General features: G+C 41.0%; 1 long non-coding RNA gene across 1 annotated transcript; it reads right to left on the reverse strand.

Annotated features, from left to right (window-relative positions):
• Nucleotides 1-2,477: 2,477 nt before the first annotated feature.
• On the reverse strand, nt 2,478-9,280 carry LOC145454061 (uncharacterized). The gene is made up of 2 exons (XR_013920023.1): nt 5,062-9,280; nt 2,478-2,598 (listed from the first exon to the last, which is right to left on the reverse strand). It is a non-coding gene; the product is annotated as an uncharacterized LOC145454061 (long non-coding RNA).
• Nucleotides 9,281-13,406: the final 4,126 nt, after the last annotated feature.

A 13,406-nucleotide genomic window follows, 5' to 3' on the forward strand; every position in this document is an offset into this window, starting at 1 on the left:
CAGCAAACTGAATTGTTGTTTCATCTTTAGTCTTGGTAACTGAAACGATTACATTTGTAAAGTATTTTCTGATATCCGCGATACCCAGAGTGATTTGTACCAAGGTGGAATGATTTGTCAATCAAGAACATTTCAGACACGTATAGTTTTACAACTCAATATGTTAATAGCCATGATAGTGAAAAGTTTGTTGCTGTCGTAATAACCTTCACCACATCGGTGGGTCTAATTAACACAAATAAATTAGTAATCAAGTCGTGATAGACCATTACAAAACCCCATATGTCAAATCGATGTGACAATACTGGTAATTTTCGATATAACACCTACGTTCGATTGTAAGAAATGAATTCTCAACTACGATGGCCAGACTTTCAAATCTTGTATACTCAAACATGTTAGGTTAATCTCAAGGTGTCTGCATCGAGTAGTAATTACTTTTGTCTTACAAAATCTATCGAGTAGTAATTACTTTGTCTTGCAAAATAGTAACGACTTTTACAGTTGAACAAAAAAGACGAGTTGGTGGTATATGGCTAAAACCGAACTTGATATGTTTGTGGGTTGTAGTGATTACTTGCGTAGTCTTGTCTACATTTCGTATGGACACTTTTTGCTTTGGTTCGGTGAGTTACAAACGGATTGACTTGACAAGGTTTGTGTATTTTACTCTTTTGTTGATGGCAAGATGGTGAGATGTCGAGGCGTAATACTATTTCCGTACACTCAATTACAACAAAACATAACCCGCATTCAAATAAGCCGTAAGCTACAAGCGGATTTAAAACTTGATGCTGTTTTGTGGTTGACTCAAGTCAGTAGTCATGTTTGTGTTGATTTCGGGAATGATCATGACGAGTTGGTCGGGTAAATTAGGTAATGTGGTAGTAACTACGACCTTACCGAGTTGCTGACATTCAAATATCTTTTACGGATTTAATTGTGATAAATTATTTCTCAGTTATTGTTCAGACATTCAAATCTCGTATACTCAAAATATAATATGTTCAAGTCGAATCGTGTATGCACCGATTAGTAAATACTTTGTCTTCAGAATAGTAACGACCTTTACAATCGAATAAAAAAAGACCGATCATACGAATACAACCAGGATGAATTAATTCAAATTTATGAGTTGTAGTGATATAATCAAGTAAGTGAAAACTAGATTTTTAACAATTGTTAATGTTGTGAATAATTCTTTTGGGTATGGTAAGATGTTAAAATATCTCTTTGACAAACGGAAAGCGGGATCGCGAATAGAGTTGCAATGTTTCATTACTTGTTTCAAATCAATGTGCGTATAATATCGAAATGGGACTGTGGGAAAGTTGGTAGTCATGTTTGTCAATCCTATTTCAATTCACAATACGTCAAAGTCCAAATATTTCATTCTGGATTATTTGGATTTACCTATAGAACATCTCGCGAATGGATTCCAACCCCGTACCATAACTAGATCGCTATGTCTGATGCATTATTGTGTCAGCGACGTAGGGTTTACAATTATTTCACACCTTTTTGAATAGGTGTCAACTTCACAACACCCTTTTGAATAGGTGTCAACTTCACAGAGGATTAGGGTTGGACCAGAAATAAGAGAGAATTTGTCAGTATCCGAATCACCGTCTGCGACGGTTCTGTTATTCGTTACATATTGTATCTTACCAGTGAAATCCAGTTCTGCGACAAATTAATTACCAACATTTTCATGATTCGCTAGGTTTCGGACCGCTAAAACCTCAGATATTCCAATTCCTGGAGCCGGATGAATTTTCTGTGACTGAGAAACAGTTACAGAGTAAAACTTCGGATGTGTGTGGAGATCATACTATCGCATTCTTGATAAAAAGAGCTCAAGGGTTTTCAACCGAGGAATACTTGGATAATTTTGGCGATGATAAAAAAGTGAATGATACGATTGTACGTGCTTTTGTGAAGAGTTTGATTTCAGAGTAATAAACGAATGTGTAAATGTGTATACTTGTGATTCTTGTTGTAACTGAAACAATTCAGCGCGCAGGTCATTCGAAATATAGGTCGCACGCGTAATCCTCACAACAAGCCACGTTTCCGTTGGTGCGGTTATTGTTGGTGACTCGTACATATTCAACACCGCGCGAGAGATGTCTATACTCGAAAGTACGAATCATCGCCGCGTCCATAAGAATAACGATATATCATTGTCGTACTCGCCGTAATTTGGAATATACACATTAACAAAGATTCATTCACATGGCTATTTACTTGATACATATTCAACACCGATCGAGAGATGCATATACCCGAAAGTATGAATTACCACCGCGACACCGGTTGAGCGATTCATATACCGAAAGGAGTTACCGGTTGAGAGATGTGTCGGAGGTTCTATGGGCTCCTCATCGCCGACCTCACTGCTAGTCAGTGACATTAAAAGCCCAGGTACAGTGAGCCGAGCTGTAATTCGGTAGCAACAGAGACGATTATCAACTGGATGAAGTGTGCGTGAAAGAGACTGTGAGAGTGCAAGAAGAATGAGAAAGTGAAGCAAAGATACGCCGATGAAGCGAGAGTGGAAGAACGTCAGAGACCCGAAAAAATGAAATTCATTGTGTACTGTCCGTTAGGGTTGTTCAGAATTGATCGACTTTCAAAATGTCGTGGTTTTCAGTCCGATTCCCATGCCTTATACCATAAAAACATATTCTAGGTACTTTTTTTCGTAATTCATCCCTTGCATCCGTGAGCACATTGAGCTGGAAGAATATCGGCTAAAAATAGGGGATTCCCCTAAAATTTGAGTGTCGCTATTTGGACTAGGCTAGTAAAACGTCACATATAAGCTGGTTTTATGTAGCTATTGCGGTTGGAGTGCTACATAACCTCACTATAGAAAGTATTGTCAGTTCAGGACACCATTTTCATGTCCCACACCTTAGAACTCCTCAAAACTGCCTAAGACTGATAGTCATTTTGTTGGATCACCTATCCTACACTCCTCAACCCTACCTGAGATTGTTCATCAATTGCCGGGATCACCACGTGCAAGAATACAACTGTAAATGTATCATTCACTCACAGCCACATTATAAACATCACATTGTTCAAAGGAAACGAAACAAAAAGGCAAAGAAACAGATCAACTTGGCAAATACTACTTAAATCAGGTTCGGATGAAATGGTTGCTTTAGAGAAATCGGCATATCTGTTCCCGTTATCTTCCACGGCTTGTAAGAGGCTCGCTCGCTGTTCTTTGTCATCTGTTTTGAAAGCATCAAAGTCGCTATTCAATTTCACCAAACGTTCTGCTGCGCCGTTAACTATTTCAACGCTACTCACAAATTCTGGAGCAGTCACGAAATGCGAATCAGTATGCCATTCCAAAACTGGAAGACTAAACCAATCATGTTCGACATGTATAGCATTGCATAGAAACCATGATTCCGGTTCAATTAAAGCAACCATACTCATTGACTCAGAGACAGAGTCAGAGATTAGACTCAGAGGTATAGCCTACCTCTGCGAAATTGTTCAAGGATTGGCATTTGCAGCAATTTAGCAGTCATCGCTTCCTTCACTTTGTCAGGAATCTTTGGTTTAGCCGAGAACATTGTTGATACCACCGTTTCCTCGGTGAGATGCCAATGATGTTCTCGCATATTTATATATGCCACATCAGCAACTGTGAAATCGCACAATGAAAAGTCTGTCATGCCATGAAGGAATTTCAGATCAATATACTGTGCGTCACATGCATTACCAGTTTTCAACCAAGCTGGGACATAAAATATGGCAAATTTCAAATGAACTCTTCAGAATAGCCCATTTGCTATCTCCACATGAACATTTTTGACAGTACAGCACTTGACTCATCCATCCAGTGCTATTAGTAGCACCAGGCTTGCGAAAACGATTATCAATATATTGGGCAGCTACAATCGCCAGGTGCATGCTGCACATTCTCTGTAGTCATTTATTATCAAGACTTCTTTCTGCTTTCCATTATATGGCTTCATCAGTGGAATTATTTCTTGCTTAGCTTCATCAGCTTTGATCGCCAACCAGCTGCATTCATCAAACTGAAGTGTTTTAGAGCTTCTTAATTGATCAATATCTTTCCACTTCTTGGAAGGTATTAAAATCTGTGTTTTCAAGGCCTGTGGTCGCAGATCCAAACACACTTCACTTCCAGACCTCCCCGGATGACTAGTTCATAAATATGATGGCGACAAGCAGAAGTAGAAAGTAGAAAACTTTCCTGTTTATCAATTCTTCAAGTAACAGAACCGCACCTTTATTTTTTCCATTGTTTGAGGGTGTTGTGTCAAACACAAGAGCTCTGACATTATTTGTTAAATTATAAAGTTCCAGCAGTTCAAATGACAGATCAGCCTGTGCTTTTCCTGTAGCACTCTCCAGAGTTCGATTGCCAAGAAGTTTGCCTTTCTCAAATGCGTTGGAATACGCAGACTATGCCAGCACTGCCAAGGCCGCAAATTCCCCTCCGAAACGACTGCTAGTGAGCTTTGCATCCCAGTGCAATGCAATGTGCCAAGTTGATCTGTTTCTTTGCCTTTTTGTTTCGTTTCCTTTGGACAATGTGATGTTTATAATGTGGCTGTGAGTGAATGATACATTTACAGTTGTATTCTTGCACGTGGTGATCCCGGCAATTGATGAACAATCTCAGGTAGGGTTGAGGAGTGTAGGATAGGTGATCCAACAAAATGACTATCAGTCTTAGGCAGTTTTGAGGAGTTCTAAGGCAGTGTGGGACATGAAAATGGTGTCCTGAACTGACAATACTTTCTATAGTGAGGTTATGTAGCACTCCAACCGCAATAGCTGCATAAAACCAGCTTATATGTGACGTTTTGCTAGCCTAGTCCAAATAGCGACACTCAAATTTTAGGGGAATCCCCTATTTTTAGCCGATATTCTTCCAGCTCAATGTGCTCACGGATGCAAGGGATGAATTACGAAAAAAAGTACCTAGAATATGTTTTTATGGTATAAGGCATGGGAATCGGACTGAAAACCACGACATTTTGAAAGTCGATCAATTCTGAACAACCCTACTGTCCGTGTAATTACAATGTCGTGGAGCACAAGGCCTTAACCTGGCTAAAAGCACCACTGCCGTATCCAATAATAATAATAATAATAATAATCTCGGCTGCTCCTCGCCATCTCATCCCCGTAACCCGTGCCTTATAAAAAGGGTCGTGCTACAAGTTGGCAGATATACGGAATCAAAAATGCAGGAAAAACGGCCTGGTGAGAATGACCAATTGACCATTGTAGTCGACGAACGCCATGAATACCCCACACAAACAAAACAAACAATACACAGTAACGAAGTGACCACTGATCATTCTTGAGAATAGCATAAAAGCGTATTATTTAAGTAGTAATTGGGAAGACTTTTATTTATTCAAAGCGAATTCTAAAGCTAAATGTTTTGAAATACTTGGTGGTGTCTTAAAAATCTGCGCCTTCGATATGATTTAAACGAGTGTTGAAAATATGTCTCCACAAACAGAGGTGGTGGCAAATGTAATAATAACGCGTAACGCTTGCGACGACAGATTTGGGTACGATCGCAACAAATATGGCATCAAAATTGACAAACTAATTTATTTCATTGAACATATAACGTCAGGCCTGGACATTTCTATCAAGCAGCTCATCTTGAAACTATTATGGAAAACAGTTATGGATATCACAGTAGAAAAAGGATTTTCATAAACATTACGAACTCACCTTGATTGTTAAATCCAACTTTTTAATTTTACACAAACCCTAACAAATCACCTCTATACAGCAAAATATTTGTATCAGTAGGATATTGACAATTAAGCCACTAAAATGAGTCAGCACAGCAGGATATGTCATCTCAGACGGCCATTCTGCTCATGTGAGTTCTACTAGTAATGAAGCGAAACTACCTCGTGATTTTCCTAATTGAAAAATAAAAATGAGGTTATCAACTATTTAGTAAATTAAGAGGCTTCGCGGACCCCCTGACAATGCTTCGCGGACCCACGGTTGAGAACCACATGTGTATACAGTCGATGGGCAATGCTTTGCTAGTGTGACGTGATATTGACGGACAATGTGTCAACCCTCATTTCAAAATCCGCTAGTGGGCGCTAAAGAGTGTCCGGAATTTGATTCACAATAATATGGTAACCCTATACCAGGGCTGGCCAACCTTTCTGGCCAAAGGGCCACATTCGATTGACGAACTATTACGCGGGCCACTAGCCGCGCCAAGCGCGAAAATTTTTCGAACTTCATAGGTCAATAATATTGTCACTTGACTATATTGCGGGCCTGCTGTATATCGCTGGGCGCAGTTTGCAAGGACTGGACTATTCGTCGCCTGGACATATCGATATCGAAAGCTTCGACCAACATGCATCAATCATTTTATGCCTAGGTTTCATCGTCGATGGTCTTCCTGCTAGCGCAAACGCAAGGTCGCATATGTTGAACGTAATCGCGAATATAATTAGAGTCAATCTGATACATTAGGCGTTCTTTCATTTCCACGAAGGGGTAACAATATTTAAAGCAAGAAATCGAGTGACAACATGTTGCGCGAAACGTGAAGAAAATTTTTACTTTTGATAAATCCATCTCAAATTATTCTGCTATATTGTAGTGTACGAAGATCTACCCAAATGTGACTGGCTCATGGATCTTCCAATGCGTCGGAACTGATATTTTGGTCATCACATCTCCAGTGTTGCGGCAAGACTAATCAAATTTTTGATTGGCCTTTCAATCTGTGCGGTCCATTGTGTATTATATTACTAATTTCGGAAATGACCTCGCGGGCCACTCAAAACCTTCTCGCGGGCCACATGTGGCCCGCGGGCCACGGGTTGGCCGGCCCTGCCCTATACTAACATGTATAGCAGGGTTGACCTGACTCGAGTGCGACTCGAGTCACCATTTTCTGATGTCTCGACTTGACTCGAGTCATTTTCTGAAAATACGGAAACGACTCGACTCGACTCATTGTGTATAACTCGAACCAAGCCATATGACTCGAAACTATAAGACGGCCAAGACCGAAATTTTATTGTAATTTCGAAGTACAGTAATGTGACCACGCTATTGGAATTTCGCCTGTTGGTCCCGGTACTTGAAAATGCGAAAAGAAACTGCTCAAAGTGAGGAAAATTGGTATATTATCATTTCAAATCATTCAATATTAGCAAACAGAGTTATAAAAAGTTGGTTTAACATGACTTCAACTGGAAACTGAGAAGTCAACACAATGACTTGGACTCGGACTCTAGTCATAATACCATGACTCGGACTTGACCCTCTGCTCGGTGACTTGGACTCGAACTTGAATCAATGGTGAATTGAAAATGACTGATCTTGACTCGAGTCAAAACTATGAAAGTGAGATTGACTTGTGACCAATGTTCCCTCTAAGCTGCGCACGTGCGCAATTGCGCAGTGCTGAAACGGTTTCTGCACACAGAAAATCTAAGCTGCGCACAACAAACGCGAAGTGATGACCTTTTCTTAGTCGTTGCGCACTTTTGTTCAAGGGACTGCGCAGTGAGTTGGTGAGTGCACGCGGACTCGCCAAAAATTATAGGGAACATTGCTTGTGACTCGGAGCCTCGTAACTGGGTTACAGCCTTGATATATAACATACAAGTGATCAGATTTCCTGCTGGACAATTTAGGACACCCATTCCGTTTCGGCAACATTGCACCAAGTTTACATGTCTTTTTTTTCGTTCGGGTACCTGTTCACTAAATATTAAGAAAGGCTAGCGATCTCTTTGACTTGAATCGACGACGTACAAATATTTTGTCACTGTCTGAAATTGTTGACTTGAAAATATAAGATAAGTAATTTCACTAGAGGCCTCGCTTACAATATATTTTATTGAGAGGCCGTCGCTGGCCTACACAACTGTCTCGCGCACTGCAGTACATCTAAACTAGTTTTTTTTAAAGATGAAGTTGTATGTGAAAAAGATATTTCAAAAAGCATTTTTGAACATACTTCAAGCAAGACACAGCCATAAGGAGCATACGTTCGGATATAACTGGTTGACTACATGATAGTTCGGACATGAACAATTTGGAAAATCCGTTACAATTCTAAAGTAGAATTCCTCCCTAAAAATTGCAAAATTCTCCCTAACGCAGTGGTTCCCAACCTTTTTTCACCCCGAACCATTTCGAGGTTTTATGCAGTACTCGCGTACCACCTACATAAGTTACGCGCGCTGCAGGCGGTCAAAAAACGTTTCCGTCACCCATGACGTCATAATGACATATTTGACCTATTCTAGCCGTAATAGCAACCATTAAACTAGGCATTATCAGCCAGGGTTAATAGGATGCATGGAATTGTCTTTTCACCACCAATCGCAAGAAGAACAACATAATGAAATAACAGCAAACAAAAAACGTCAATTGTTTTAATGCTGCGATGGCTGCATTTGTTTATTTTCCACTAGCTCAGCGGTTCTCAAACTTTTTTAGACACGTCTCCGTTTATGATAGTGGAAAATTTCTCGCCCCGCTTATCGTCATATCACAAAATGCAACCAAAATGCTAGCAATCCCAACGAATAATTTGAAAGCATGGAAGATTATGACAGTTGATAAGAGAATTCTCAAATTTGCTATTAGGACTATACACAGAGTAGAATAAAAATAGCGCGAAGCACGAAAAAAAATTTGCAGTTTGCCGCAGCTTCGCGCCTCCCTTCAAATGCTTTCACGCCCCCCAGTTGGAGAGCCACAGCACTAGCTGGTCGATGCGTGGCATATGTTTGCTCGCAGTGCATCGAAAGTCATGCATGGGCGCAACAAGTCGGTCATCAGAGATGAAAATCCTTGGTCGCACTCCCACGTAGAAGGGAAAATTAGCAGCTGGGGAGTGAGAAACTAGATTCAAGTACAAGGAGGCCATGCTAAACCTGAAGTTTATTGGAGAACAATCTCTGTGTTCAACCCCACCTTAACTAATAACTCCCTTCGGTCGAAAAAAAAACAGAATCTACTCGCGTACCACCTGGAAGACCTTCGCGTACCACTAATGGTACGCGTACCACAGGTTGGGAACCACTGCCCTAAGGGGTGAATTCCTCCCAGGTTGGGAACCACTGATTTAGCGACTCTCTGTTGTCAACTTTGCCTGCAACCACACAACATCAAGAACGAAATACACTACAATTAGGTAGTCAGTGAATTGTGCTTACTTAAACAATCAATGAAATTGATATAAAGAATATTTAGTTGTCTAATGTAAACATTCTATCAGGCGTACTAGACCCATCTTGATTTGATATGTTTATTGTATCATAAAAACCAAATCCGTTTGGTTGGGGTGTTGGCTACAACATAACATGTTTATGTGGTAATATCATTTTACACTGATCAATATCAATGTAGCAATAGCCAGACTCCGAATCCATTGTCCATTCTAGCCTAGACCGTCCAGGCGTAAGCTTATAATCTCTTGCAAGTAGCCTACTCGTCACCTGACGTCATGGGTTCTTGTTCTGTTCACGTTCGCGTTCACACAGAACTTTTCACACGCGGGCCAGAGCCTTTCAGAGGTTTGCAATATCCCTACTTGGTTATTACCGTTTCAATAGAAAAATGAAATTATACTGATAGTTTTTGTTCCAGTTCAGTCTCATCACAAGTATTTCGAGTACGCTAGGTAAAGCTTGTCACCTTGTGATAATATGCTCTAAATTCAAAATCAAGAAAGTATTTGTTTCTGCATATTTTCTGTCGAAGATGGATTCACGGAATGTGTCATCGCAAATCTTTTAGAAGCAATTTAATTTTCGGTTCACAAATCGTGCAGTTTGTAATGCAGTGACCCTACGCGTAGTCTGGCTGAACATTTTGAAGGATCGCATATGGAAGAAGGTAAGAAACACTTTCTTTACAAATCCATTTTTACGTAGTGAATCCACATTACCTCAAAATTAGGATAATCTAGGGTTACTATAGGTCCTCCTTCAGGAGGATGTGTTCTCCTTTTTCATGAAATTGAAAAGGTTCTCCTTTTTGGCAATTCCCTCTCCTTTACAGCTTTCGCAGCTAGGCTAATGGATAGGGTCCAGTGAAAATCGGCATAGATGACGCGAAATTGGTAATGCGGACGTTCGAGCTGGTCATCCGGGAGTCGAATCAGATACATCGCCCATCCATCAATAGACCTGCATACACTCCTAGTCAACCGACGCGGCAGTGAATTCCTTATAATGTACGATGGCAAGGCCTCGCTAACTATAGATTCTAACTATAGAACTCCGCCCAGTTTTTATACACTCGTATGCATGTTAAGGTTTGTTTGCTCTTTGGAACTTTCGCCTTGCGGGGTTCTACGATTATAGTGTCACTTTAGTGTAATTCACGGGAGTTGACTTAATAAAGGTCGTTTTGTTTACTCCTCGTTATTTTGTCAACCTTTTTGCACAATCGACTTTTACGAGCCGAGTTCTACGTATCGCTGTCACTGCTGTGATTGATATTTGTATTTGTATTGGCCTTATGCGTATTTTGCAACTTGCTTTGGAGTCCACAGAACTTGGACAACGCGCCGTCTAAGAACACTCAATACCGTTACAAAATCTCACTTGACGAAAGAATCCAGAATAACTAGCTTTACGTTGGTGAATGCATACTCGACATTACCATTCATTGGTGAAATTCAAAAGATCGTCTTATTATCTTATTGACCAATGAACCTTAGGTGTTTAGAGCATGGAAAGTGTAACTACAATCTTCCTGTATGAGAGTCGGTGTTTCAAATGGCGGATTAAAAATTGTTTGGAATTTCATTGTTTTGCTTAGACCTTGACGAAAGGGCCCTGTAGTGGTACAAAGGATATATATTCCACACTTATCCGTTGCACATATTACAATTATAAGCAAATATGTATTCCTATATATGAGTGGTTTGGAGCCTTTTTCGACCGAAGAGCCATACATGTAAATCAATTGTTACGTCAAAATTGAATATCCGTGACGCATCGGTTGTACTAATACAGGGCCGGCCAACCCGTGGCCCGCGGGCCACATTTGGCCCGCGAGAAGGTTTTGAGTGGCCCGCGAGGTAATTTTCGAAATTTCTAATGTTATCAAAAATGGATTGCACAGATTATGAACTTGTGAGGCCAACCAAAAATTTAATTAGTCTGGCCGCAACACGTGGGATGTGATGACTAAAATATCAGTTCCGACGCATCGACAGATCCATGAGCCAGTCACATATTGGTAGATCTTCGTAGACTACAATAAAGCCGAATAATTTGCGATAGATTTATCAAAAGTAAAAATTTTCTACACGCTTCGCGCAACATGTTGTCACTCGATTTCTTGCTTTTAATATTGTTGCCCCTTTGTGAAAATGAAAGAACGCCTAATGTATCAGATTGAATCTAACTATATTCGCGATTACGAGACAGAGTGTCGTTCAACATATGTGACTTTGCGTTTGCACTCGCAGAAAGACCGTCGACTATGAAACCTAGGCACAAAATGATTGACGCATGTTGGTCGAAACTTTCGATATCGATATGTCCAGACGCCAATAGCCCAGTCTTTGTAAACTGAGCCAAGCGATATACAGCAGGCCCGCAATATAGTCAGGTGACAATATTATTGACCTGTGATCTTCAAAAAATTTTCGCGCTTCGCGCGGCTAGTGGCCCGCGCAACAGTTCGTCAATCGAATGCGGCCCTTTGGCTGAAAAGGTTGGCCAGCCCTGTACTAATATATGGGATTAGTAGTGTTTGCTAGGGTTACCAGTCGTCCTTTCGGGAGCTGTGTCGGAAAGTTGATCTTTTTGTGAGGAGGGGATGGGGAGGAATTCTGTTATGTTCTTGATCTTGTTCGAACAATAACTCAATACGACGAGGTTGCAATATGAAATCAGTATATATTAACAAAAGTATGACTTTAAGACAGGCGACACGATCCAGAGTTCAGTTAAATGAAAGACCACGAGACAACAGAACACAGGGTATAAATACAAGCACGACACACGAGGAAATAATGATTGGCTGTAAATACTAATCCTATAGAAAGAAAGTTGTACGACATTAAACGTAAATGCACGAACATAACAGTCCTCCCACATTTACGTAGGTCTGTAGAAATCGGTTGGCTTTCTGTTCCTAAGAGGATAACGTCTACCCGACGTACGGGCAGGACTAGCTGCGGGACCTTATGCCCTGTTCCTAACCAATGGTTGCTCAGCTTGCGACTGTTGAGGCTGAGCAACTTCCTGTGTGGCTGTCTTATTGCCAGCTGAAATCAAGCGTGGTTGGAGTTGGTTCATGTGCCTTCTTCAATACCCATGATCTGTTCTTATAATGTACACAACACGCCCCAGTGTTTCCGTCACCACGCCAGCAACCCACTTTGGTCCGCTTCGGTAACTACGAGCGTAAACCAAGGAACCAATCTCGAAATGAGTGACTGATTGTCTAGGCGTAGCGGGTTTCGATTTATCGAAGGGCGAGCACAAACTTAACATATTGCGCGGCTGTCGACCATGTAAAATCTCGGGAGGCGTTTTCCAGTCTATGCCCGGGTGCGGTGCACATCGGTACGTAGCGAGAAGTGTTTGGAGCGCAAAGTAGAGATCTTTTCCACCGTCGCAATTTTTTATTAATCCAGCTTTTAAAGTCTGGACGAATCGCTCCGCTTCCCCGTTCGAGGCAGGGTGAAAAGGCGGTGATACGATATGGCTGATTGCCAAATTCGAGCAAAACGTATCGAATTCATTAGATGTGAATTGTGGCCCGCCATCCGTGACAATTGTTACGGGCAAGCCTTCGATAGAGAATACTTTACTCAAAGCGTTGGCCACACACAAGGTTGTGGTAGAACCGACATTCATTACTTTAACGAAAGGATATTTCGAATGCACATCGACGATGACAAGAAACAATTTATTGTTTATTGGACCTGCGAAATCCAAGTGAATTCGTTCAAAGCTTTCAGACGTTTTGGGCCATTCGCGATACTGACGATCAGGCGCTTTCATTACCTTCTCGTCCTTTGACTTTGATCATGGCCCACTTACATTTTAATATTTGATGTGAACAATTTATGTTAATTTTCTACAGCACAGATAAGCCACACAATGTTGCGTCCTCGTTTTACTATACTATCATCGGCCCATTCAACCAAGATATGTTAGCCAGGTCGGTTTCGCACCTTCGCAGGTGACCGAATGACCAACCCATTATGCCCGCCGAACAACAGAACCTTGGTAGGAGAGGCCGAATATGTGTAGGGAGATGATGGAATGAATGTGTCTCTTGTACACTTTAAGCTTGAACAAGACACGAAGGGTGATATTGCATTCAGATGCCATAAATGCGATGGGGCGTAGCCTGGAAGCGTTCAA

This window comes from Botryllus schlosseri, chromosome 13 (genome assembly GCF_051294905.1).
Source record: "Botryllus schlosseri isolate E-star chromosome 13, Bs_hap1, whole genome shotgun sequence".
Classification (NCBI taxonomy): Eukaryota; Metazoa; Chordata; class Ascidiacea; order Stolidobranchia; family Styelidae; genus Botryllus; species Botryllus schlosseri.